Raw genomic sequence first — 25573 nt, 5'->3', positions numbered from 1 at the left:
CCTATCACTGAATTGTTCCCACAGGCAATAGACTCACTCTTAAGAACTATTCATCTCAGGTTCCCAATATTTAAAGCTAAATTATTTTTTGTCATTATTTCTTCTTTTTGTATTTGCACAGTTTGTTGTTTTCTGCACTCTGGTTGAACACCTTAGTTGGACGATCGTTCATTGGTTCTGCTTATGAATATTATTCTATAGATTTATTGGGCATGTCCACAAGAAATTGAATCTCAGGTTTACATATGGTGACACAATGTATATGTACTTCGATAATAAGTTAACTTTGAACTTTGTACATGTGTCAAATAATGCTAATCTCCCATGTTCTTCAATGTGATTGATCCCTAGTCCTCTCAGTTCGGGTTAGATTAGGATTTGCCATGCTTCCGGCATTCGGACTGTGTTGATCAATGATGCAAGCAGAGCATTTTGCTGTATGTTACAGTTTTTTTTATGTATATCTGACAAATAAAGCTCACCAGAATTCCAGATTTTGTAATGCCTCCACCTTACAAAATCCAACATCCTTAAACTTCACTGAGCCCTTCAAAACTCTGATCATATCAACATGATGTGTAGAATTGGTTAATTCAAAGGTAAACTACATACAAATATTTGAACAAAAGCCCGATTTGTTTCTCATTTAACACAACTACAAATGCATGCAAATCTAATTACAGTAAAAAAGCTTTCTTTTATGCATTCAGGAGAAGATAACGCAATTTTCTGTTGTTGTTGTAGAAGGAAAGAAGTTACTGCACTTCCCAGCATCAGAATCAGAATCAGATTTATTGTCACCAACTTAAATGGCATGCAATTTCCTGTTTTGCAGTGGCGGTGCAGTGTAAAGATATAAAATTACTGTAAAGTACAGAAATACAGCAATAGTGTGGAAAGAAGGAATAATGAGGTTGTGCTCATGAGCTGTCCAGTAATCTAATGCTGAAGGCAAGAATCTGTTTCTAAATTGTTGCGTGCAGGACTTAAGGCTCCTCTGCATCCACCCTGATGGTAGCAACGAGAAGAGGGCTTGTCCTAAGTAAGCATAAGACCAGAACATGTAGCAGCAGAGTCAGGCCATTTGGCCCATCAAGTCTACTCCACCATCCTTTCTTTTCTTATTTAGAGATAAAATGCGAACAGACCCTAATGAGCCGTGATGCCAGTATTTTTGATGTTTCGATGTACATGTGACAAATCCAGCTAATCTGATTTTTGCCTATTTATTTAGGGATGCAACACTGCTCAATGAGCCACACCACCCCAGCAACCCACCTATTTAACACTAGTCTAACTGCAGGAGCATTTACAAAGACAAATTAACCTATGACCTGTATGACTTGGGACAGTAGGAGAAAACCAGAGTCTGCACCCGGAGGGTAATAGTTCATCACGGACTAGATGGGCCTGAGGGCTTGTTTCTGTAGACTCTATTAATAGGAAAACATACAAACTCTTTACTAACCTTGTTAGAATTGAACTCCAAACTCCAGACTGTCCCAAGCTGCAATAGTGTCACGCTAACTGCCGCACTACGGTGGCGCCTGTTTTTGGAAATTTATTGTCCCTCTGAATCCCATTATCCTGCCGTGGTCATAGAGAAGTACAACACAGAAAAAGGGCCTTCGGTCAATCTGCCCACTTACATCGACCTGCACCATGACCATAGCCCTTCATATTCCTACCATCCATGTATCTATCCAAACTTTTCTTAAACGTTGAAATTGAGCTTGGATGGACCACTTGTGCTGGCAGTTCATTCGGCACTCTCATGATCATCTGAGTGAAAACATTTTCCCTCATGTCTCTTTAAACGTCTCACCTTTCACCCTTAACCCATGACCTCTGGTTGTAGTCCCTCCCAATCTCAGTGGAAAAAGCCTGCTTGCATTTACCCTATCTATACTCCTCATAATTTTGTATACCTCTATCAACTCTTCTCTCAATCTTCTGTGTTTCCAAAGAATACAGTCGTATCCTGTTCGATTTTTCCTTTCAACTCGGGTCCTCCAGGTCTGGCAATATCCTTGTAACTTTCAACCCAGATAATTGTGAAGTGGTTCATTTTGGTAGATGGCAGAATATGGTATTAATGGCAAGACTCTTGGTAGTGTGGAGGATCAGAAGGATCTTGGGGTCCGAGTCCATAGGACGCTCAAAGCTGCTGTGCAGGTTGACTCTGTGGTTAAGAATGCATACGGTGTATTGGCCTTCATTAATCATGGAATTGAATTTAGGAGCCGAGAGGTAATGATGCAGCTATATAGGACCCTGGTCAGACCCAACTTGGAATACTGTGCTCAGTTCTGGTTGCCTCACTACAGGAAGGATGTAGAAGCCATAGAAAGGGTGCAGAGGAGATTTACAAGGATGTTGCCTGGATTGGGGAGCATGCCTTATGAAAACAGGTTAATTGAACTCGGCCTTTTCTCCTTGGAGTGACAGAGAATGAGAGGTGACCAGATAGAGTTGTATAAGATGATAAGAGGCATTGATCATGTGGATAGTCAGAGGCTTTTTCCCAGGGCTGAAATGGTTGCAACAAGAGGACACAGGTTTAAGGTGCTGAGGAGTAGGTATAGAGGAGATGTCAGGGTAAGTCTTTTACGCAGAGAGTGATGAGTGCGTGGAATGGGCTGCCAGCAACGGTGGTGGAGGCGGATACGATAGGGTCTTTTAAGAGACTTTTGGATAGGTACATGGAGCTTAGAAAAATAGAGGGCTATGGGTAAGCCTAGTAATTTCTAAGGTAGTGACATGTTCGGCATAACTTTGTGGGCCAAAGGGCCTGTATTGTGCCGTAGTTTTCTATGTTTCTATGTTTCTATGTTTTCTCTGCACTCTCTCATATTTTTTTTGTTTATTCCTGTAGTTAAGTGACCAAAACTGCACATAATACTCCAAATTAGGCTTTGCCAATGTTTAATAAAACTTCAACATAATATCCCATCTTCTGTACTCAATATATTGATTTATGAAGGCCAATGTGCCAAAAGCTTTCCTTACGACCTTATCTACCTGTGATGCCACTTTCAATGAATTATTAACCTGTATTTCCAGCTCCCTTTCTTCTACCACACTCCTCAGTGCCCTACCGTTTACTGTGTAAGACATTCCCTGGTTGGTCCTAATGAAGTGCAATACCTCGTATTTGTCTGCATTAAATCGCATCTGCCATTTTTCAGCCCATTTTTGCACTTGATGCAAATCCCTCTGCAATATCCTGATAGTGTTCCTCACTGTCCACTACACCCCCAATCCTGGTGTCATCTGCATGTTTGCTGATTCAGTTAACTCCATTATCATCCCGATCATTGATACAGATGACAAACAATAACAGACCCAGCACCAATCTGTGCAACACACCACTAGTCACAGGCCTGCAGTCAGAGAGGCAACCCTCTACTACACTCTCTGGCTTCTCCCACAAGACAAGTATCTACTCTAACTTTTTACCTCATCCTGGATACCAAGCGACTGAACATTCTTGACCAGTGTCCCATGCGGGACCTTGTCCATTGCCTTACTTGAGAGTGTGGAATGAGCTGTCAGTGGAAGTAGTGGAATCGATTTCGATTTCTCCATTTCAAAGTTCAAAATAAATTTATTATCAAAGTGCATATAAATCACCATATACGACTTTATGCTTCATTTTCCCATGTTCATATGTACTCAATAAATCTAACAACCATATTAGGATCAATGAAAGTCTTATGGCAGCCGTACTGTGCATTGTCCATTCAGAAATCTTATGGTGGAGGGGAAGAAGCTGCCCCCAAAATGTTGAATGTTTTCAGGCTCCTATGTATCCACTCTGATGATAGCATTAAGAGGTAGGTGCCAACATAATCAAAGACCCCACCCACCCTGGTGTTTCTCTCTTCTCCTCTCTCCCATCAAGCAGAAGATACAAAAGCCTGAGAGTATGAACTATCCGCAACAAGGAAAGCTTCTATCCTGCTGTTATCAGTCTCTTGAATAGACTTCTCATATGTTAAATTGCATGTTAAATATGTTAAATATTTCCAATTTGACTAGTTGTGACCCATTCACTTTCTTTGTCTATTTGCACCATACTTCCTCTGAAAATGTAAAATTTTATTTTGAATTCTGTTTTTCTTACGACATTAATGTAATTATATATGGGATGATCTGCCCAATGGCACAGACAACAAAACCTTTTCACCATATCCAGGTACTGGTGACAATATATTGGTGAACTGCTAAGTGCTTTTGTTATTTTCACATGTACTGAGTTTCAGTGAAAAACTTTATTTTGCATGCTAACTGTATTGACAATTTCATCACATCAGTACTTCGAGATAGAGGAGGGTTTCTACCCTGCTGTTACCAGACTAGTGAACAGACCACTCCTTGTTAAAGGATGAATTCTTGATCTCCCGATCAAACCCATTGTGACCCTTACACCTTATTTGTCTTCCTGCACCACTCTTTCTCTGTAACTGTAAAACAATACTCGGAACATTTTTTTTTAACAACTTTGATGTAATTATGTATGGTGTGATCTGTCTGGATGCCAAGCAAAACAAAAGCTTTTCACTGCGTCTAGATACATGTGCAAATAAATTGGAATATTATTAGCACACGTACTGAGGTACACTGAAGAACTTTGTTTCGCATGCTAACCATATCACTTCATCACGTCAGAATGTCGAAGTAGCACCAGAGAAAAACAATTACAAAATGTAGAATTGAATGTTGCCATTACAGAAAAGTGCAGTGCAGGTGAATAATAAGGAGTGTATCCTTAAGAAGATAGATTCAAAGTTCAAAATACATTTATTATACATTTATTGTGAGGATAAGAGTCAATTTTATTGTATAAGACCTGTTGAATCATCTTAATGGGATAGATTACCTCATAAAATGGCCACTGACTGTACAGGAATTAATAGAAGAGAAGAAGGCTATGCTGCCCATTGTGTCTGTCCCAGCCATGCATAGACATTATGTTTATCAACGTGTCCAAGTTCCATAGACCAGCAGGTTGAATGTTCATTCATTGAAGTGACCCAATAAAAATTGTTGCCATTACCAAGTACCTACTCAGAGCAATTCAGAAGAAATACGAGGTGACTTACAGTACTGTGCAAAAGTCTTAGGCACCATGGGTATATACACGTGTCTAAGAGTTTTACACGGTACTGTATGTCATAATAGCTAAGGTCTGTTCCATAACCGAATAAGATCACGGGAATCACTAACAATGTGTCACAGATTTGATTCACTAGTTTCTGTATTCCAGTCGCTGTGTTGTTATTGACTTCTTGCAGTTCACTTGGTCATCTTGTTACAGCTCAGGTGCTGTTAATAATCTGATAATTACCTGCAGAACCTATCATTGCACCAGTAATTTCATGGGCCATTGTATGGCAACATCATCTCCTAATCAATGATTTAACCTTTTAAAGATGGCATTTTGCAATGAAAGCAAATTACTTATTTGATTTGTTTGCGATGCAGCATGGAGCAGACCCTTCTGACCTTCCAATCAGCAACTCCTGATAACCCCAATTTAACCCTAACCTAATCTTGGGACGAGTTACAATGACCAATTTACCTACATGGTACATCTTAGGACTGTGGGTGGAAGCCAGAGCACCTGGGGAAAACCCATACATTCCACAGGAACTAGGTACAGATTGCTTACAGAGGACGCTGAGTTTGAGCTCCAAACCCCGACACCCCAAACTGCAATAGCATCTTGTTAACTGCTACCCATTTAAGATAATTTAAGACAAGACCATAAGATATAGGAGTAGAATTAGGCCATCTGGCACATCGCATCTGCTCTGCCATTTCATCATTGCTGATCCATTTTTCCTCTCAGTTGCAATCTCATGCCTTCTCTTTGTATCCCTTCATGTTCTGACCAATCAAAAATCTATTAAGCTCTGTCTAAAATGTACATAAAAACTTGGCATCCACAGCTGCCTGTTGCATTGAATTCCACAGAGTCACTACTCTTTGGCTAAAGAAATTCCTCCTCATCTCTGCTCTAAAAGGACATCCCTCTATTCTGAGGCTGTGTCCTTTGGTCTTAGACATAAGGCTTTTCACCATTTGATAGGTTTTTTTGTTAGCTCACTCCTCTTCCTTCTGAATTCTAGTGAATACAGGTCCAGAGCCATCACATTGTCTTCATATGACAAGCTGTTTAATCCTGGATTCATTCTCATGAACCTCCTTTGAACCCTCTCCAGTTTCAGTACATCCTTTCTAACATAAGGGACCCAAAACTGCTCACAGTACACCAAGTGAGGTCTCACCAGTGCTTTATGAAGTCTCAACATTACATCCTTGTTTTTATATTCTAGTCCTCTTGAAATGAATGACAATGTCATATTTGCCTTCCTCAACAACCTGCAAACCCCAACCTTTAGGAAATCCTGCACATGGACTCTCAAGACTCTTTACACCTCTGTTTTTTGTATTTGCTCTCCATTTAGAAGCCTTTCATTTCTTCCACCAAAGTGTATTACTGTACACTTCCCGACACTGCATTCCACCTGCCATTTCTTTGCCCATTCTCCTAACCTAAGTACTTTTGTAGCCTCTCTGCTTCCTCAAACAACCTGCCCCACCACCTATCTTCATATCATCTGCAGACTTTGCAACAGAGCCATTAATTCCACCATCCAAATCATTGACATTTAAAAAGATTCAGTCCCAGCACAGACCCCTGTGGAACACCACCTGACAGAAAAGGCTTCCTTTATTCCCACTCTTTGCCTCCTGCCAATCAGCCACTGCTTTATCCATGCCAGAGTCTTTCCTATAATACCATGTGTTTTGAAAGATCATTATTAATGCCTCCACAATCTCTTCAATCACCACTTCAGAACTCTGGGGTATACACCATCTGGTCCAGGTGACTTATCTATCTACAGACCTTCCAGTTTCCCAACAATCTTCTCTCTAGTTATAGTAACTTCATATACATATTGCTAGGGATTTACACCATGAAGACGAATGCAAAATACTTATTCAGTTCGTCCACCATTTCCTTGTTCCTCATTATTATTTCTCCAGCATCATTTTCCAGCAGTCCGATATCCACTCTCGCCTCTCTTTTACACTTTACGTATCTGAAGAAACTTTTAGCATCCTCTTTAATATTATTGGCTAGCTTACTTTCATGTTCCATCTTTACCTTCTTAATGACTTTTTAGTTGCCTTCTCTTGGTATTTAACAGCTCCACAATCCTCTAACCTCCCACTAATTTTTGCTGTAATATATGCCCTCTCTTTGGCTTTTCGGTCGGCTTTGATTTCCTTTATGGTTGTGTCATCTTGCCTTTAGAATACTTCTTCCTCTTTGGGATGTATATATCCTGTGCCTTCCAAATTGCTTCCAGACATTCCAGCAATTGCTGCTCTGTCATCATCCCTGCCAGTGTTCTTTATCAATCAATTCTAGCCAACTCCTCTCTCATGCCTCATTAATTTCCTTTACTCCACTGTAATACTGATACATATGACTTTAGCTTCTCCTTCTCAAACTTCAGGGTGAATTTGATCATATTATGATCATGTGCCCTCAGGGTTTTTTTTTTAACCTTAAGTTCTGTAATCAATTTCCATTCATTGCACAACGCCCAATCCAGAATAACTGATCCCATAGTGGGCTTAACCACAATCTGCTCTAAAAAGCCATCTTCTAGGCACTCTAGAAATTCCACCCACTGGAATCCAGGACTAACCTGATTTTCCCATTCTACCAGCATATTGAAGTCTTCTATGACTATTGTAACATTGCCCCTTTGGCATGCATTTTCTATCTCTCATTGTAATTTGTGGGCTGCATCCTTACTACTGTTCGGGGGTCTGTACAACTCCCATAAGGGTCTTTTTACCCTTGCAGTTCTTTAGCTCCATCCATAATGATTCAACACCTTCTGGCCCTATGTCACCTCTTTCTAATGATTTGGTTTCATTTTTACCAACAGAGCAACGCCACCCCCCTCATTCCTGCCTGTTCTTTCGATACAATGTGTATCTTTGGACATCAAGCTCCCAGCTATAATCTTCTTTCAGCCATTTTCAGTGATGCCTTCAACATCACACCTGCCAATCTGTAACTGTGCTGCAAGTTCACCTACCTTATTCCGTATACTGTGTGCATTGAAATACAACACCTTCAGTCCAGTGTTCAGCCATTTCAGTCTTGTCAGCTTTTTACATTGCAACTCATCCTGTTGACTGCAATCTTGCTTTATCAACAGCCTCTCCTCACTACACATTGCTTCTGTTTGTAAACCAGCTACCTCACTTTCAGCACTATCATCCGCCTTTCCTGTAATACTTCTTGCATTGAAATATATGCAGCTCAGGTCACTAGTTGCTCCATGCTCATCCTTTGATTCTTAACTTTGTCTGAGGTCTTGCCAACGTCTGCCTCCGCAACCTCTCCACTATCTGTTCTGACACTCTGGTTCCCATCCTCCTGCTACTCTGGTTTAAACCCCACCCTGCAGCATTAACAAACTTCCCCGCTGGGATATTACTCTCCCTCCAGTTCAGGTGAAAGCCACCCCTTCTGTCCAGGTCCCGTCTTCCCTGGAAGAGAGTCCAATGATCCAAAAATCTTATGCCCTCCCTCCTACACCAACTCCTTAGCCACATATTAAGCTGTATAATCTTCCTGGTTCTGGCCTCACTAACACATAGCACTATTGCAATCCTGAGATCACAGTACTGGAGGTCCTGCCCTTTAACTTAGCACGTAGCTCGCTGAGTTCCCTATGCAGAACCTTGTTACTTGTCCAACACATGTGATTGGCACTTACATGGACCACTACTTCTGGCTGTTTGCTCTCCCACTTAAGAATGCCAAGGACTTGATTCGAGACATCCCATGCCCTGGCACCTGGGAGGTAACGTACCACATGGGAATCTCTTTCTCGCCCACAGAACCTCCTGTCCATTCTCCTAACTAATCACCTAGCTGTGCCTCTTCTCTCTCCTTCCCTGCAGAGTCACAGAGGCAGACTCGTGCCGGAGACTTGTCCACTGCAACTTTCCTTTGTTAGGTCATCCCCTCCAACAGTATCCAAAGTGGTACACCTGCTGTTGAGAAGGACGGCCACAGGGGTATGCTGCAGTGGCTCCTTAACCCCTTTCCCCTTCTTGACTGTCACCCCGTTTCCTGTGTCCTGCACCTTGGGTGTAACCACCTCTCTGTAAGTCTTATCAATCACCGCTTTAGCCTGCTGAATGATCCAGAGTTCATCGAGTTCCAGCTCCATCTTCTCAGTGCCGTTTGTCGGAAGCTGCAACTGGATGCACTTCTCGCAGTTGTAGTGGTCAGGGATTCTGGAGGTCTCCCTGCCTTCCCACATCCCGCAAGAGGAGCGTTCAATCATCCTGCCTGACATCCCTACTGTCCTACCTGAGCAGATATAAAGAACAGAACAAGAAAACGAGCTTTTCTTTCCTTTGTTTTCTCTGACTGAAGCCCCTCTTCGTGGAAGCCTCGAAGAGCTAAAGCCTCAAGACCACCACTCTGACTCTGTCCACTCAGATGATGGCCACTGCACTTGCCCCTGCCTTCCTTTAATTCGGTCTTGTGAATCAATCCCAAATGCTTATTAGCTGCTGGACAAAGCTCTTTTTCACGGTAATGATCTGCTTTTGCCTTTTATCCTTGGGCAGCGGATCTGATTGAAGTCCCCTCCTCCAGAACGTCTGGATTGGCCGCTGGACAGAGTTCTCTTTGACGGCCAAGTGAGGTGGCAAAAGATGGTGACACATCACAATGGGAATGAAGATGGAGGAAGACTGCAGCAGTGAAAGTTCCCCAGTCGTCTTGTGTTCGTTGTCTCTGGACCATGACCCCAATCTGTCAAGGACCGTGTCGTGGCTGTCCGTGCATCAGACTCCCCACATTAAACGAAGTCACCCACGGGCATTTTCTATTAAGGGAATAATCACTTAGGAGAAAATCATATTCAACTCGAATGATCGCACCACTGCTGTTACTACTATCTCTAATTTTGCAATCATCCATCTAATGAGATTGTTATCTTGGGCAGAAACTGAAAGCTTCAATACTTATCTATTAGAGGAAGCTGAGCAGAGACTCAATTTTAATCCTAAACAATGAAGGGATTTGATAATGTGCTTGTAGGCAGGTGAATAAACAGAGAACATACAATACTGTGCAAAAGTCTTAGACAACCTCGATTTTTATATGGTTTCAGATGGTATGGTCTCCACAAAGCGCAGATCTCAACATCATCGAGACAGTCCGGGATTACCTGGAGAGACAGAAGCAAGCGACACTGCCAATGTCTGCAGAAGAACTGTGGCAATTTCTCCAAGATGCTTGGAGCAATCTACCAGGCATTTAATCAAGAACACCACAACCGTGTTCCTAAGAGAATTGATGCAGTTTAAAGACAAAGGGTGGTCATATTAAATATTGATTTGATTTAGTTTTCTTTACTGTTTCCTATTATTTATAGCTTTTTTGATATTTAGAAACTTTCATTTTCATTACTTTTGAAAGCATCTTTGCTTGACAGGTTTTTTGTACGTGGGCCTGAGATTTTTGCACAGTACTGTAGACAAAGAACTCAGCACAGTACAAGCCCTCTGACTCATCATGTTTTACGAACCTTTTAACCTACTCTAAGAATAAAGTAACTCTTCCTCCTTACAGAGCCCTCCATTTTTCTATCATCTATGTGCCTATCTAAGAGTTTCTTAAATGTATCTGCCTCTATCACCATTGCTGACAGAGCATCCTATGCACCCACTACTCTCAGTGTAAAAAGCTACCCCTAACACACCCCTCAGATACTTTCATCCAATCACCTTAAAACTTGTCATTTCTTTCCTAGGGTGATGGAATCAGAAACTAGGAGGTATTGATTTATGGCGAGAGGGAAAGATTTAAAGGGGACCTGAGGGACAACATTTTCACACTGAGGATGGTTTATACGTGGAACAAGCTGCTGGAATAAATGTTAGAAGGGATGTAACAGGCAATTAGATAGGTCTGTGAATAAAAATGGTTTAGACTGAGATAGGTCCCAAACACAGGCAAGTGGGAATAACGCAGATGGGCAATTTGGTCAGCATGTTTGAGTTGGGATGAATGGCCTGTTTCCATGCTGTCTAACTCTTTGACTCTATTTCAGCTTCAGCTTCAGATTTGAATTTAATTGTCACATATACATGGATACATCCAGTGGAGACACCCAATGATGTGTCTGTAAGAGTCGCCACACATTCTGGCAGCAATATAGTATGCCCCACAATGTACTGTAGATCAACACAAGCAGCAACAACAACACAACAAGCCCCTTTCCATCCCCCTCTCTCTCACACACACACACACACACACACACACACACACACACCAACCCACCCCTACAACATCAAATTTCATCCCCAGGACTATCCAATCATGGGTTTGACTTTGGTACCATGACTTACAGACTCACACAGTCTCCTGATCCCAATGACCCGGGCCCTCATGACTTCTTTGGGCATCTACCTTCAGTCTTGGATCTTCAGGCTCCAGCCTTGAGGCTTGTGGATTCATTGAAACTACTAGCCATCAGAGAGCTGTAACATATCCAATAGAGGAATTGGAAGAAAATTTCCTCACCCAGAGAAAAGCAAGAACCAAGAGATTTACAACAAAATGCCTGTCCAGGCCAAGTCAATGGGAGTATTTAAAGCGGAGGTTGATAATGTTCAATGGGCCAAATGACCTAATTCTGCTCCTTTGTCTTATGATATAATGAGAAAGGCACATGAACACACTAAGTGTGTGCCAGCAGGGCGAAGTGGTGGGGTGGGAGAAGGGCTGGGTGGTGCATTGATCCCAGTAAGGAATGCTCACCAAATAACCAGCCTGGGTTCAAACATTCCAAGTAGACAAACAGATGGAGAGCAGACAAATCAAAAGCATCTGCAGAAGTTGAGGTCTGAGTTTGTTTATACATGGCGGAATTATAAAAGTCTTTGTGACACTTAGTAAGTCAATTTTCTGCAGCTTGGCAAGAAGAAGTCTTCAATCCTTGTGCTTTCAAACTCCTTCTGGAAGAGTGAGCGAGGTTGCCCTCTCTGGGCTAATCGGTGCTGTTTATTTTGGGGTGAGTCAGAGTGCTCTATGTTTTTACACTTGTAACTACATGCTGGATGAGGCTGATTTCACTGAGAATCCCGTCTCATCAACCACACATCTCATCTCCTCAGCCTCCATGCATTAGCAAATATGAAAAAGGAACCACAGAGAGTTATGCCCTGATTGACAATAAACTTCAGGTTAACACCATTTCCTTGATCTTCATTCATATACACAGTCATAGAGTCATAGAGTACTATAGTAGAGAAACAGGCCCTTTGGCCAGTCAACTCTATGCCAACTGATCTGTCTAGTTCCATCAACCTGTGCCCAGACTACATCCCTCCAGCTCCTCCACACTCCAGTAAATTGTGGTTCTTCAGATTCTCACACAGTTACTTCTTAAATTTGGCAATAATTTCAGCTTCCACCATCCTTGCAAGCAACAAGACCTAGCAACCCCAAAAACTCAATTAGTGGAAACATAACACAAGAGATTCTGCAGGTGCTGAAAATCCAGAGAAACACACACGACGTGCTAGAGATACTCAGCAGGTCAAGCAGCGTCTATGGAGAGGAATGAACAAGATCCTTCATCAGGACTGGAAAGGAAAGGAGAAGAAGCCAGAAGTGGAAATATTCTTTTTTCTCATCTCACCCAGCTAACCTTTCTGGTTTTGATTTATCTATCTCACTACTGGGTTGTGGGGTGCAGATACATCTCCATCAATGGCGGTATAAAGAGCTCCATCCTTCCATTAGCCTGCAGGTTGCCCTTGGACAGGGTGTAGCACCTGCTTTGCCCCCGCCCCCATGGGAGCAGGTGGTGCATCGTCATATGAGCAAATGGTGCAGAAGTCACATTCTTTTCAATGTGGTACTGGTATAGTTGGAGCCTGGGATCTACAGACTGATAGTGTGTTTTCAGGCTGATTGAGCAATCTGGTACTTTGCTGTCTCCGAGAAGGTTCCAGGAGGCGAGTGGCTTCGAGACCAAGAAGCTTAGAGACAGAGACCATGATTGACTCCATTTCTCACCAATCTCGGTGTCGAGGATGATTGAACTATCGAGGTGAATGCAGAGGGTGACCTGGTGTTCTACCAGCCTCTTGCTCACTTCTGCCTGAGGAAGGTGACTGTGTGTGACGGTTCTACTAGCCTCTCACTCGCTCCACCAAAGGGAAGGTCTCTGTGTTTGAATGGTCTCTCTCTCTCTCTCCCCCTCGATGCTGTCGTAGGTTGGTACCAAAGTTCTGGGTGAGCAGCTTGTGGATTAGTCATAGTCATAGTCATAGTCATACTTTATTGATCCTGGGGGACATTGGTTTTTGTTACAGTTGCACCATAAATAATAAATAGTAATAACACCATAAATTGTTAAATAGTAGTATGGAAAATATGCCAGGAAATAAGTCCAGGACCAGCCTATTGGCACAGGGTGTCTGACCCTCCAAGGGAGGAGTTGTAAAGTTTGATGGCCACAGGCAGGAATGACTTCCTATGACGCTCTGTGTTGCATCTCGGTGGAATGAGTCTCTGGCTGACTGTACTCCTGTGCCCAACCAGTACGTTATGTAGTGGATGGGAGATGTCGTCCAAGATGGCATGCAACTTAGACAGCATCCTCTTTTCAGACACCACCGTCAGAGAGTCCAGTTCCATCCCCACAACATCACTGGCATTACGAATGAGTTTGTTGATTCTGTTGGTGTCTGCTACCCTCAGCCTGCTGCCCCAGCAGACAATTGGGCTGGAGTTTGTATGGACTCTTTCAATTTTGTATTTTTATATTCTCTGTGCTCATTCTTTCTTGTTGGTGTTTGCATGATTTTTTTTCAGTGGGGGAATGGTTGATGTTTTCCTTTGAACAGATTCCATGGTGTTCTTTGTAACATGTGGTTGGTTATTCGAGTTACTGTTGCCTTCATGTCAGCTTGAACCAGTCTGGCCGTTCTCCTCCGAGATCTCTCATTAACAAGGCATTTTCACCCATTGCATCTCACAGAGCATTTTTTGTACATTTCAAACCGTTCTCTGAAAACACTAAAGGCAGTTGTGCATGAAAATCCCAGATCAGCAGTTTCAGAGATACTCAAATCACCCCATGTGGTACTGGCACGATTCCACGGTCAAAATCACTCACATCACATTCCTTCCCATTCTGATTTTTGGCCACGTCTGCATGATTTTATACATTGAGTTGCTGCCACATAAATGGCTGATTAGATATTTGAAATAACGTGCAGGAGTACAGGTGAATAAAGTAGCCAGGCCACAGAATGTATGTCACTGCCATATAAAATTCAGTAGAAGATGTTAGAAACACCTGGGAAACCAGGCAGTTTATACAGAGAGGAAAGAAAAATTGACCTGTCCATATTTTGAAATCACAGCGAATGTTCAATCCTACGGAATCAGAATCTTAGAGAGAAGAAGAGGCCCTTTGGCCCAACCGAGCCATACCAGAAGTTGGTGGTGCTGTGGATTGCATAGTACGTTGTCATAGGTTACTATGGAACCGTGACAGGATGAACAGCTGTACTGATAAGAGGCAGATGAAGTTCAAAACAGAGTTGTTTTGTTTTACACAGAGAATGGTGGATGAGGAACGGCCTGCCAGGGGTGGTGGTAGAGGCAGATATTTTCAGAACATCTACGGAACTCTTAGATGAGGATATGCAATAAAGAAATATTGAGGTCTATGTTGGAGGGAAGGGTTATGTTGATCTTGTTAAAAAGTTGGAACAGTATTGTTGTCCTAAGAACCTGGAGTGTTTGCTATTGAGTGATAGTGCAGAGCACACCAATATGCCAGCCTTGCAGGATATTCAATTGAACTTTATTGATACTCTGCTTGTACAACATGTGAACCCCGACCCCCTCGTGTGGGAGGGGCTAACTGAGCAAAATGGGAATACTATTTCCAACTATCACTACATCTTCCCTTCTTGAAAAAAAAATAAAAACTAGGTCTCTTCCATAAAACTGCATTGAAATTAAAGTCACTAAAATTGAGCAATTCAGTTCACTTTACTTAGCACATAACTTATGCTCCTTACATAAACATAAAACAGAATTGCCAACGTTATATACTAAACACTTGCATCTTGTGAAATGTTATCAATATTAGGCCTCTCTTTAAAAAATATTAAATCTAATGGAGCTCAGAGGAAACTACCTGAACACTCTGGCAAAGTGAGAGCATTATTCGGCCTCTTTAGTCACTTGCCACAAGCTATTAGGCTATGGTGTATATCTCTGTGGTGGGACAGATAGACAAACCAATCTGGTATAGGTTCCTGGAAGTATTGGAGCAGATGGAGAACAGGTGCATCCACCTCAAGTAAGTGGTCTTTGTCATAAAGATCAGGTCACTCTATTCCTTTCTGATTGAAACATATAAGATTATTAAGGGATTGGACACGCTAGAGGCTGGAAACATGTTCCCGATGTTGGGGGAGTCCAGAACCAGAGGCCGCGGTTTAAGAATAAGGGGTAGACCATTTAGAACGGAGTTGAGGAAAAACTTATTCACACAGAGGGTTGTGGATCTGTGGAATGCTCTGCCTCAGAAGGCAGTGGAGGCCAATTCTCTGGATTCTTTCAAGAAAGAGTTAGATAGAGCTCTTAAAGATAGTGGAGTCAAGGGATATGGGGAGAAGGCAGGAACAGGGTACTGATTGTGGATGATCAGACATGATCACAGTGAATGGTGGTGCTGGCTCGAAGGTCTGAATGGCCTACTCCTGCACCTATTGTCTATTATCTATTTTCTATTGTCTACCTTTCATGGACTTTGAAAGCACATGAGTGAATGCTTGTTCTGCCTGATTTCATGTTGTGATGTTCTGATCACAAATGATCATGGTGCATGCTGCCAGACTACTGTTCCTTTGGTGAATTGGTCTGACAGCTTCACCACCCCTGAGCAGCGATAAAGATTTTGCTCTGTGTCTGTGATCATGCACGCTCTTCAACTTCTCACACTCTGTTGCCTCAAAATTTCTCACTTTGTCTAAGCCCAGTAAGTAAGGTTGGAGAAGAATGGGCAGGCAGGTTCTCAGTCTCTGGCTCACTGACAACTTTGATGGACTATAGCCATTCACAAGAGGTGTGGAGCAATAAGATAGCAGTGATTTGTAGGGGTTTTTGCCTTCCAAAGGAGACCCTCAACAGTTTGCTCTGTTCTTTCTGTTTCTCCATTTGCCTGTAGATACCATGGACTGCTTGTCTGGTGTTTGAACTCGTAGACCCTAGCAATGGCTTTGAATTCTGAGCAGCTGAATTGAAGACCGCTGTCTGACACAAGTGCTCTGGTATTCCATGGCAAGTGTATACAGTTTTCGTGTTGTATTACTGCTGCTGAGGATGCACAGGACAGCGTGGACACCTCAACATTTCATGAGCAGTAATCCACAGTGAGAAGTCCTGATGAAGGGTCTCAGTCTGAAACGTAGACTGCAGTCTTTTCTACAGATGCTGCCTGGCCTGCTGATTTTCTCCACCATTTTGTGTGTGTTGCTTGGCTTTCCAGTATCTGCAGATTTTCTCTTGTTTGTGAGAAGATATTTGTCTCTTTTCAGATCAAATATATCTGGGCCTGCAATTCATCTGGAAATTCTGTGGGACAGAGAGGTTCAGCATGATTTTTTTGCCATTTTCTGCATGCTTCACATTGCTTTACATAATCTCCAGCTGTGTGCTTGGACCAGGCCATCACATGGATTGTCTTGCACTTAAGCAACATTTTTTGATGCCTTGATGGACTTGGTGGATCTGACTGATGATTTTGGCATTCATATAAGCAGGAATGACAAGTCTGGAGCCTTTTAGCAGCAAACCATCAAGAATGGTGAGTGTGTCTCTTTCAAGCCAGTAAGGTCTGAGTTCGTGTGTTCCTTTTGGAACAGCTGGCCACCCATGCTCACAGTATTGCATGACCACTTTCAACTCAGTGCAAGTGTAGCACCCCCCCCCCCGCGGCCACTCTCAGGGTCGCTCGGCTCGCATCATCCACACACACGCTGCCTTCATCTCCCACGCCGCCAGGGTCCAGTTGCCGTGACCTCTTTCTCACTGAGGTGTCTTCAGCAGTCAACTCCCCTCCCTCGTGGTAGTTCGGAGCATCTACTAAGAGGGTCTCACCCTCAGCTACTTTCCCCAGGCCGTACCACCGCTGGGTCTCGTTTAAATTCGGTACCGGCTCAAGGCTGCTACACACATCCTCAGAAGCAACTCGACACGCTGGGTGCCCAGAAAATGCCTCCATGAACTCCAGGGTCATTAACCAATCATCTTCTTCTGGATAACTACTGCCACTAGTACCCAAAGTCCCCGGTGCCCTTGCAGTTGTCAAGGATAAATGCTTCAGACACTGGTTGTAAAACGAACTGTGCAACAACTTGATCTGTGCCCCGGGGTCGAGGATAGCTTTAGCATTGCTTCCCTCTATTCATAACGACACCCTGGGGCGTGGTCCCTCTAAGCCTTCAGGAATAGGGTCTTTTCCTTGCGGAAGTTCAGTGGTACATTGCTGGGAACGTGCTTCCCCAGAGACCCCAAGCCTTTCCCCCACTGGGCCTCCACTAAGTTTCTCGATCCCTCTCTGATCAGCTGAACAACTGATCCCCTGAAATGATCCCCTTGGCACTGCAAGCAATTTAGCCGCCCTCCTAGCCAGAGAAGACACACTGAAAACTTTCCCCCCTCTTTCAAATAACTGACAGCTGTCACTACGGTGTAAGTGAACCTGACAGCTCTAACACCGTCACCAGCCCGCCTACTCAAACTTTCAACCAGTCCCTGTCGCTCTCCCTCAACCAAGCACTGCCACTCACCTAACAACTGAGAGATCCGCTCCATCCACGTCTCACACGCCTCCGCCCCTCTTGGGGTGGACACTATCCCAAGCGCCAGGCGGGGCCTGCCAGAGCTAGAACATTTATTCGCAGACCCTACCTACAAATCAGACCACTCTTCCCTCTCTCTCCCAACCGCTTGGGCAGCTCCGAGTGCCACCTCCAACTGGTCAATGCCAGCCCGAACTCGAACAAAGACCGCACCCACAACGCATACAGCAATCACCAGCAAATAACCCACAGACACAATTTCAGATTTAAACAGGGCACCCACACAGCATACCAGCAGACTCAATCTCGGACAAAGCCCCCACAATGTAGCCCCCCCTGGCCACCCTCAGGGTCGCTCGGCTCGCTGTCGTCTAGGGAAACAGCCTCGGCCCCGCCAAACTGGGCAATAAGTTTGTGTGGATGCTGTGTGAGGTACCCCATCCCGCCCAAATAACAGACAATACACCAGATGCAATTAAATGATTTACAGTTTATAGATGTTACTGGAACTATATAATTAAGAGAGAATAAAATATAAAAGGAAAATAAAAGGCGCCACACTTATCAAAGTTCAATCTCTTCGTGCACAAAAACTGTTGGAGCTCAAGGACCTTCTTCTTCACCCTGCGACCCCCTCGGACCACCTCGACCGGCCGCCTGGGACCAACAACGGTGGTCGACCAGACACTCCACATGAGTCCGAGTCCGTCTCCGTCTCCTCGCCGAACGTCCCGATCGGGGTCCGATCCTGTTAGCGGACTCACAGCACTTCGTCCATCCTCTGTCTCGCTCTCCCGCCTTCTGCCCTAAAACCCCGCGCATACAGTATCTTCAAATACACCAAAACCATAACAACTATCCCAATTGGTTAATAACGTATTTCTTATCACACTCTAAACCACAACACGCTGCTAGCGCAAACTTTCTCAGCGTTTAACACAACAAAGCCGCATTCCTCAGATTAACATGACAAAGACGCCATTTTAATTAGCCTCCGCAGTAACATAAAAATCGAAACCCCCTTACACAAGTTTCATCCGATTTACTCCGTGATGCAGGAAAGTTTTCATGTACCTGAGCTAAATAGATGCTGGCGTTTTCCATGAGAGTGCAGCAAGCTTCCGTCCACTCACTTTTGCATGGCATTCTTGATAGTCTCTGGTGTTGTGGAAGTTTTGCTGGGGACATGTTCAATGTCATAACAGTATCGCATAAGCCTCATTCTGAATCTTTGCAGGCGTGGAGGTAAGTTATCCAGGTGTTTCAAACTGAGGAGGCTGACAAGAAGCTTGTTGTCTGTTTCAAGTAGGAATTTAGTGCATATCAAGTAGCAGCTGAAGCGTTCACAAGCCCACACAAGAGTCAGCATCTCCTTTTCAATCTGGGCATAGCTCTGTTTAGTAGAAGTCAATGCTCTTGATACATATGCCACCGGTTTCCATACACTACTGCAGTTTTGCATGAGCACTCCCCTTAGGCCAAAGGAAGAGGCATCTGGTGAGACCTTGGTTGCTTTGCTTGGATCAAAGAATGCCAATGTCAATAGAGAGATACGCTCTGCTTTAACATTAGAATGACTTGACCGGTAGTGTGTCATAGTTCTAAATACTTCTCTGTGAGAGGAGGTCATGTAGTGGCTCTTTAAATTGTTTCTCATTTTTATGCATAGAATCACAGAGTCATAGAATCATAGAAAAATACAGCTCAGAGACAGGCCTTTTGGCCCATCTAGTCCATGCTAAAACCACTTAAACTGACTAATCCTATCGCTCATCCATGTAGCTATCCAAACTTTGCGGAAACGTTGAGAGCCAGCACACACTGCTTCTGCTGGCAACTTGTTCCACACTCACACGACCCTCTGAATGAAGAAGTTTCCCCTCATGTTCCCCTTAAACATCACCTTTCACCCTTAACTTGTGACTCCTGGTTGTAATCCCACCCAATCTCAGTGGAAAAAACCTGCTTGCATACCCCTCATAATTTTGTATAACTCCATCAAATCTCCTCTCAATCTTCTATGTTCTAGAGAATATAGTTCTAACCTATCGAATCATTCCTTATAATCAGGTCCTCCAAACCGGACAACACCCTTGTAAGTTTTCTCTATACTCTATCAAACTTATTTACATCTTTCATGTAGGTATGTGTCCAAAACAGCACACAATATTCCAAATTAGGCTTCACTAACATCTTATATAATTTTCAACATAACATCCTATCTTCTGTATTCAATACTTTGATTTATGAAAGCCAATGTGCCAAAATCTTTCTTTATGACCCTATCCACCTGTGACACCACTTTCAACAAATTATGGACCTGTACTCCCAGATTCCTTTGTTCAACCACACTCCTCAGTACCCTACTATTCACTGTATAAGAACTACACTGGTTGGTCCTACTGAAGTGCAACAACTCACACTTATCTGCATTAAATTCCATCTGCCATTTTTTGGCCATTTTTCCAGCTGACCAAATCCCTCTGCAAACCATGATAGCCTTCTTCAGTGTCCACGACACTCCCAATCTTGGTGTCACCACACATTTGCTGATCCATTTAACCACATTATCATCCAGATCATTGATACAGGTGAAAAACAACAAAGGACCCAGCGCCGATTCTTGCGGTACTCCACTTGTCACAGGCCTCCAGTCAGAGAGGCAACCATCTACTACCACTTTCTTGCTTTTCCCAAAAAGCCAATGTCTAAGCCGATTTACCACCTTATCTTATATGCTAAATGACTGAGCTACCAGGAAGGAAGTAGTAAACATTCCTTTCACTCTGAGCTTATGTTTCCCTGGACCCGTGAGCACTTTGCTTGTTAGGTTTAGCATAATGCCTGTTTTCTTCGGAGTTTTGTGAACAGACATTCGGAGATGGTTGTGACATCTGCCCCAGTGTCCATTTTGAACGTCACTGCCTCATTTTGCAACTGAATACCAGCCTTGTCTACTTGAATCTAGAGCCCCAAGGAAAGCTCTCTCTTAGTCTGAATTGTGGACTTCTTTGACCTCCTGAAGAACTGGCTTTTATAAGGGCCAACTCAACTGTATTGGTGGCATTTCACTTATTTTGGTGGGCAGAGCTCTTTGATGTGGAGTGGAGAAGTACCACATCCCCTGCATTTAAACATTAAATCTGCTCTTTATTTCGCTAGTCTGTTTTATTTGAGTTGAGCTCTACCGTCCCCTCTTTCTGTAGTCTTTCTGACTGCACCTTATTTCTTCTCATACATCACATTTTGCTTTTCTGTGAAATATTCTTTGAATTTGTCAGTCCTAATCCACCTATAATATCATCTGTTTTCTCACCCATGCAGTATATCAGTGTGTTTACTTCATGCTCTTCCAAAGCCTGGGGCCTGGGTGAGATTTCTGCATTGCTAACTCTCTCAAAGTGTCTGAGTCACCTCTCAAAGTCCCCTAGTTTAAAGAAATCAATTGTCTCAAGGGGCTTTATCAAGTAAGTAGATATGGGTACTGCAAGTATTTGCCCCATTTTCCTGCTCGTTTATTTATCATTTTATTTATTTGAACTACAAAAATCTTCTTTTCTCTCCCTGAGATTTCGGCTAACTTCTCTGTTGTGTCTGTGTCTCTGTAGACTTCCCCAGGCTAGTGGCCCACAGATTATTACAATCGACCTACTTTTGGATGCAGGCTGAGAGCATTGCCTAAAATCCCTGACAAGTTCTCTGCTCATTCGCTGCATACAATTATCAACCAGCATAAGCAGTTTATGTTGATAAGTCACTGGATATTTATCATAGATATACGAAAGGCTCCCTCAGAAAGTAAGGAGGCTTGGGATCCAAGGAGACTTTACTTTGTGGATCCAGAATTGGCTTGCCCACAGAAGGCAAAGGGTGGCTGTAGGTGGTTCATATTCTGCATGGAGGTCGGTGACCAGTGGTGTTCCGTAAGATTCTGTTCTGGGACCTCTCCTCTTTGTGATTTTTATAAGTGACCTGGATGAGGAAGTAGAAGGGTGGGTTAGTATCTTTGCTGATAACACAAAGGTTGGGAGTGTTGTGGATAGTTTGGAGGGTTGTCAGAAGTTAATGCAGGACATCAATAGGATGCAGAACTGGGCTGAGAAGTGGCAGATGGACTTCAACCCAGATAAGTGTGAAGAGATTTATTTTGGTAGGTCAAATTTGAAGACAGAATATAATATTAATGGTAAGACTCTTGGCAGCGTGGAGGATCTGAGAGATCTTGGGATCCATGTCCATAGGACACTCAAAGCTGCTGTGCAGGTTGACAGTGTTGTTAAGAAGGTATATGGTGTCTCGGCCTTCATCAACCATGGGATTGAGTTCAAGAGCCATGAGGAAATGTTACGGCAATATAAGACCTTGGTCAGACCCCATTTGGAGCACTGTGTTCAGTTCTGGTCACCTCACTACAGGAAGTATGTTGATACTATAGGGAGACTGCAAAGGAGATTTATAAGGATGTTGCCTGGATTGGAGGGTGTACCTTATGAGAATAGATTGAGTGAACTTGGCCTTTTCTCCTTGGAGTGACAGAGGATGAGAGGTGACCTGATAGAGGTGTATAAGATGATGAGGGGCATTGATTGTGTGCATAGCCAGAGGTTTTTTCCCAGGGCTGAAATGCTAACATGAGGGGGCATAGTTTTAAGGTGCTTGGAAATAGGTACCGAGGGGATGTCAGGGGTAAGTTTTTCACACAGAGAGTGATGGATGCGTGGAATGCACTGCCAGCGGCGGTGGTGGAAGCTGATACAATATGGTCTTTCACGAGCCTCTTATTTAGGTACATGGAGCTTAGAAAAAAATGTGCTCAGGAAATTCTAGGCAGTTTCAACATTGTGGGCCGAATGGCCTATAATTGCTGTGGATTTCTATGTTCTAAGTTGTATATATGCAAACAAGTTTTACTGTAAATTCTTTCTTGTTGTGGATCTCACCTAGCCTGTGGTACCAATTCATCATTGATCAACTACATCTGACATTTTGTTGTGTTTGATATTGAGGGAGAGTGCAGAGCACAGCAGGATGTCAGCCTTGCAGGATATTCAGCTGAACTTTATTGATACTCTGTTTGTACAATATGTGGGAGTGGCTTAGGAATAACTCTATTAACTACCTTTACAGAACCTGAACTGTGCTGTAATGTTCCTACATTTTAGGAACAATTTCTTTTCCTCCATCATCGGATTTCTGAACATACTCTAAACACTCCCTAATTTTGCTCCTTTTTGCACTTATTATTTCATTCTTCATATATATACTATACAATAGTGTGCAAAGTCTTAAGCACAGAACTGTATTTATCTATTTTTATTTAGAGATACAGCATGGTAACAGGCCCTTCCAGCCCAACGAGCCCATGCAGCCCAATTACACCCGTGTGACAATTAACTTACTAATCCATGCATCTTTGGGATGTGGGCAGAAACCGGAGCACCCAGAGGAAACCTCTGTGGTCACGGGAAGAACATACAGCTCCTTACAGATAGCAGCGGTAATTGAACCCGGCCACTGACACTGTAAAGCATTTACTACTTTATACTTAGCTTACTACTGCACAGCCCTTGCACATTCAGTATATACAGCATGTATCGCACATAAAATAATATTAACAGATTTTAAAAAAGTATTCTGTAGATGCAGAAGTTGAGATAAAGTGCATATATGACGTAAGCAAAATATAAAACTGTATTACCTGCTCCTGGCATTGTCATAAATAATGTGTCCCGGGGGTAGCAGTGTGAACAGAAATCTCACAGCCTGGGAGAAGAAACTGTTACCCAGCCTGACAAACATTTTTCTTATTCTGTGGTTACTTCTACCTGACAGTAGTAGGTTAAACAGATTGTTGAACGGATGGGAGAGGTCCTTGACAGTGCTGAGGGGTTTGCAAATGCAGCATTGCTGGATGAGGGGAGAGAAACCCCAATGATTCTCTCAGCAGTCCCAGATCCTTCGACAGGACTTTTGCTCACAGTTTTCAGCATCTGCAGAATCTATTGTGCCCATGAGTAACTTCCAGTGAAATCGTTTCAAAATATTAGCAGGAGTTTCACTTTTAATTTATGCAGTTTGTTTTTTTGGCCAGAAAGAATGATAGTCTATAATAGCAACACACATCAAAGTTGCTGGTGTACGCAGCAGGCCAGGCGGCAACTCTAGGAAGAGGTACAGTCGACGTTTCGGGCCGAGACCCTTCGTCAGGGTTGGTCTATAATATATTTCCTCGTGGATGGTCTATAATACAGTGAATCCAAATGAATCAAAGACAATGGAAACAGACAGACTAATTATCTTTGTCCTTGCCGCGTGCTTGGGGGTGGAGGCTGCCATTTTGTGTGAAGACACTCTACTCTCCATTTTGTGAGCTTGACATGCTGGGTTTGATCAATGTTTTAAAGAAGACACAATCATACTTCAGGTAATCTGCTGGACTGGAGATCATTTCCAAATAAGATGTTATTTGTGAGATGTTCTTTGGTTAGATATAATATACAGGTTTGTGAATGTTGGGGTTGGTGCCTGCCTAGAGTGATTCGAGCCTGTTGCTGATTGAGAACAAGGAGCCATAAATTATCGACTGTCACTTGATGGGAAGAGGGCAATAAATGGACGCTGGCCTGGAGCAGAGCCAATGACAAGGTTTTAAAGGTCAGACACATGACCTGTGGCCAATGACACTAGAATGCAATATTTGAATTGATGAGGAATGGTTATGAAAGTGGATGCTTTGTGTGTGCTGGCAGCAGTATGTTCGAAAAATAACTATGGTGATACAAACATGAACAACCCTACATAAAACACATAGCAAGTGAATGGGGACTATGAGGAATGCCTGGCCAGTGTAGACTTCTTTGCCTGTGTAATACCTTTGCTATTCTTTGACTATTCAGGAGAGATAGGAATACGTAGCAGGTGTGCACACAATGTGTATGAATTAACCTTCTCTAACTTCTCTAACTTCCGCTAAGGCCCCACCTCCCCCTCGTACCCCATCTGTTACTCATTTTTATGCACACATTCTTTCTCTCACTCTCCTTTTTCTCCCTCTGTCCCTCTGAATATACCTCTTGCCCATCCTCTGGGTCACCCCTCCCCGTCTTTCTTCCCGGACCTCCTGTCCCATGATCCTCTCGTATCCCCTTTTGCCTATCACCTGTCCAGCTCTCGGCTCTATCCCTCCCCCTCCTGTCTTCTCCTATCATTTTGCATCTCCCCCTCCCCCTCCAGCTTTCAAATCCCTTACTCACTCTTCCTTCAGTTAGTCCTGACGAAGGGTCTCAGCCTGAAACGTCGACTGCGCCTCTTCCTATAGATGCTGCTTGGTCTGCTGCGTTCACCAGCAACTTTGATGTATGTTGCTTGAATTAACCTACTTGTTAGTTTAAACAATAAAGGTACTTGTCAGTAAATACAGATCTCTTTGTGCATCACTAATCGTTGTTGTAAGAGGTATTTTCTTTATAATAGTTTCCACAAAGGAAGTCGATCAGACTGACTGTTGCAGAGAAATAATAGGATATTAGCAGAATTCTGCAGAATTCACACTCAGCAAGAACTTACAGGGATTCGGCTAACTGACCCCCAGAGTGACGAAATTACATTACCAATGGAACTG

The sequence above is a fragment of the Mobula hypostoma genome, chromosome 7 (genome assembly GCF_963921235.1).
Source record: "Mobula hypostoma chromosome 7, sMobHyp1.1, whole genome shotgun sequence".
NCBI classification, from domain to species: domain Eukaryota; kingdom Metazoa; phylum Chordata; class Chondrichthyes; order Myliobatiformes; family Myliobatidae; genus Mobula; species Mobula hypostoma.
Note: the sequence above shows the minus strand (reverse complement) of the source record.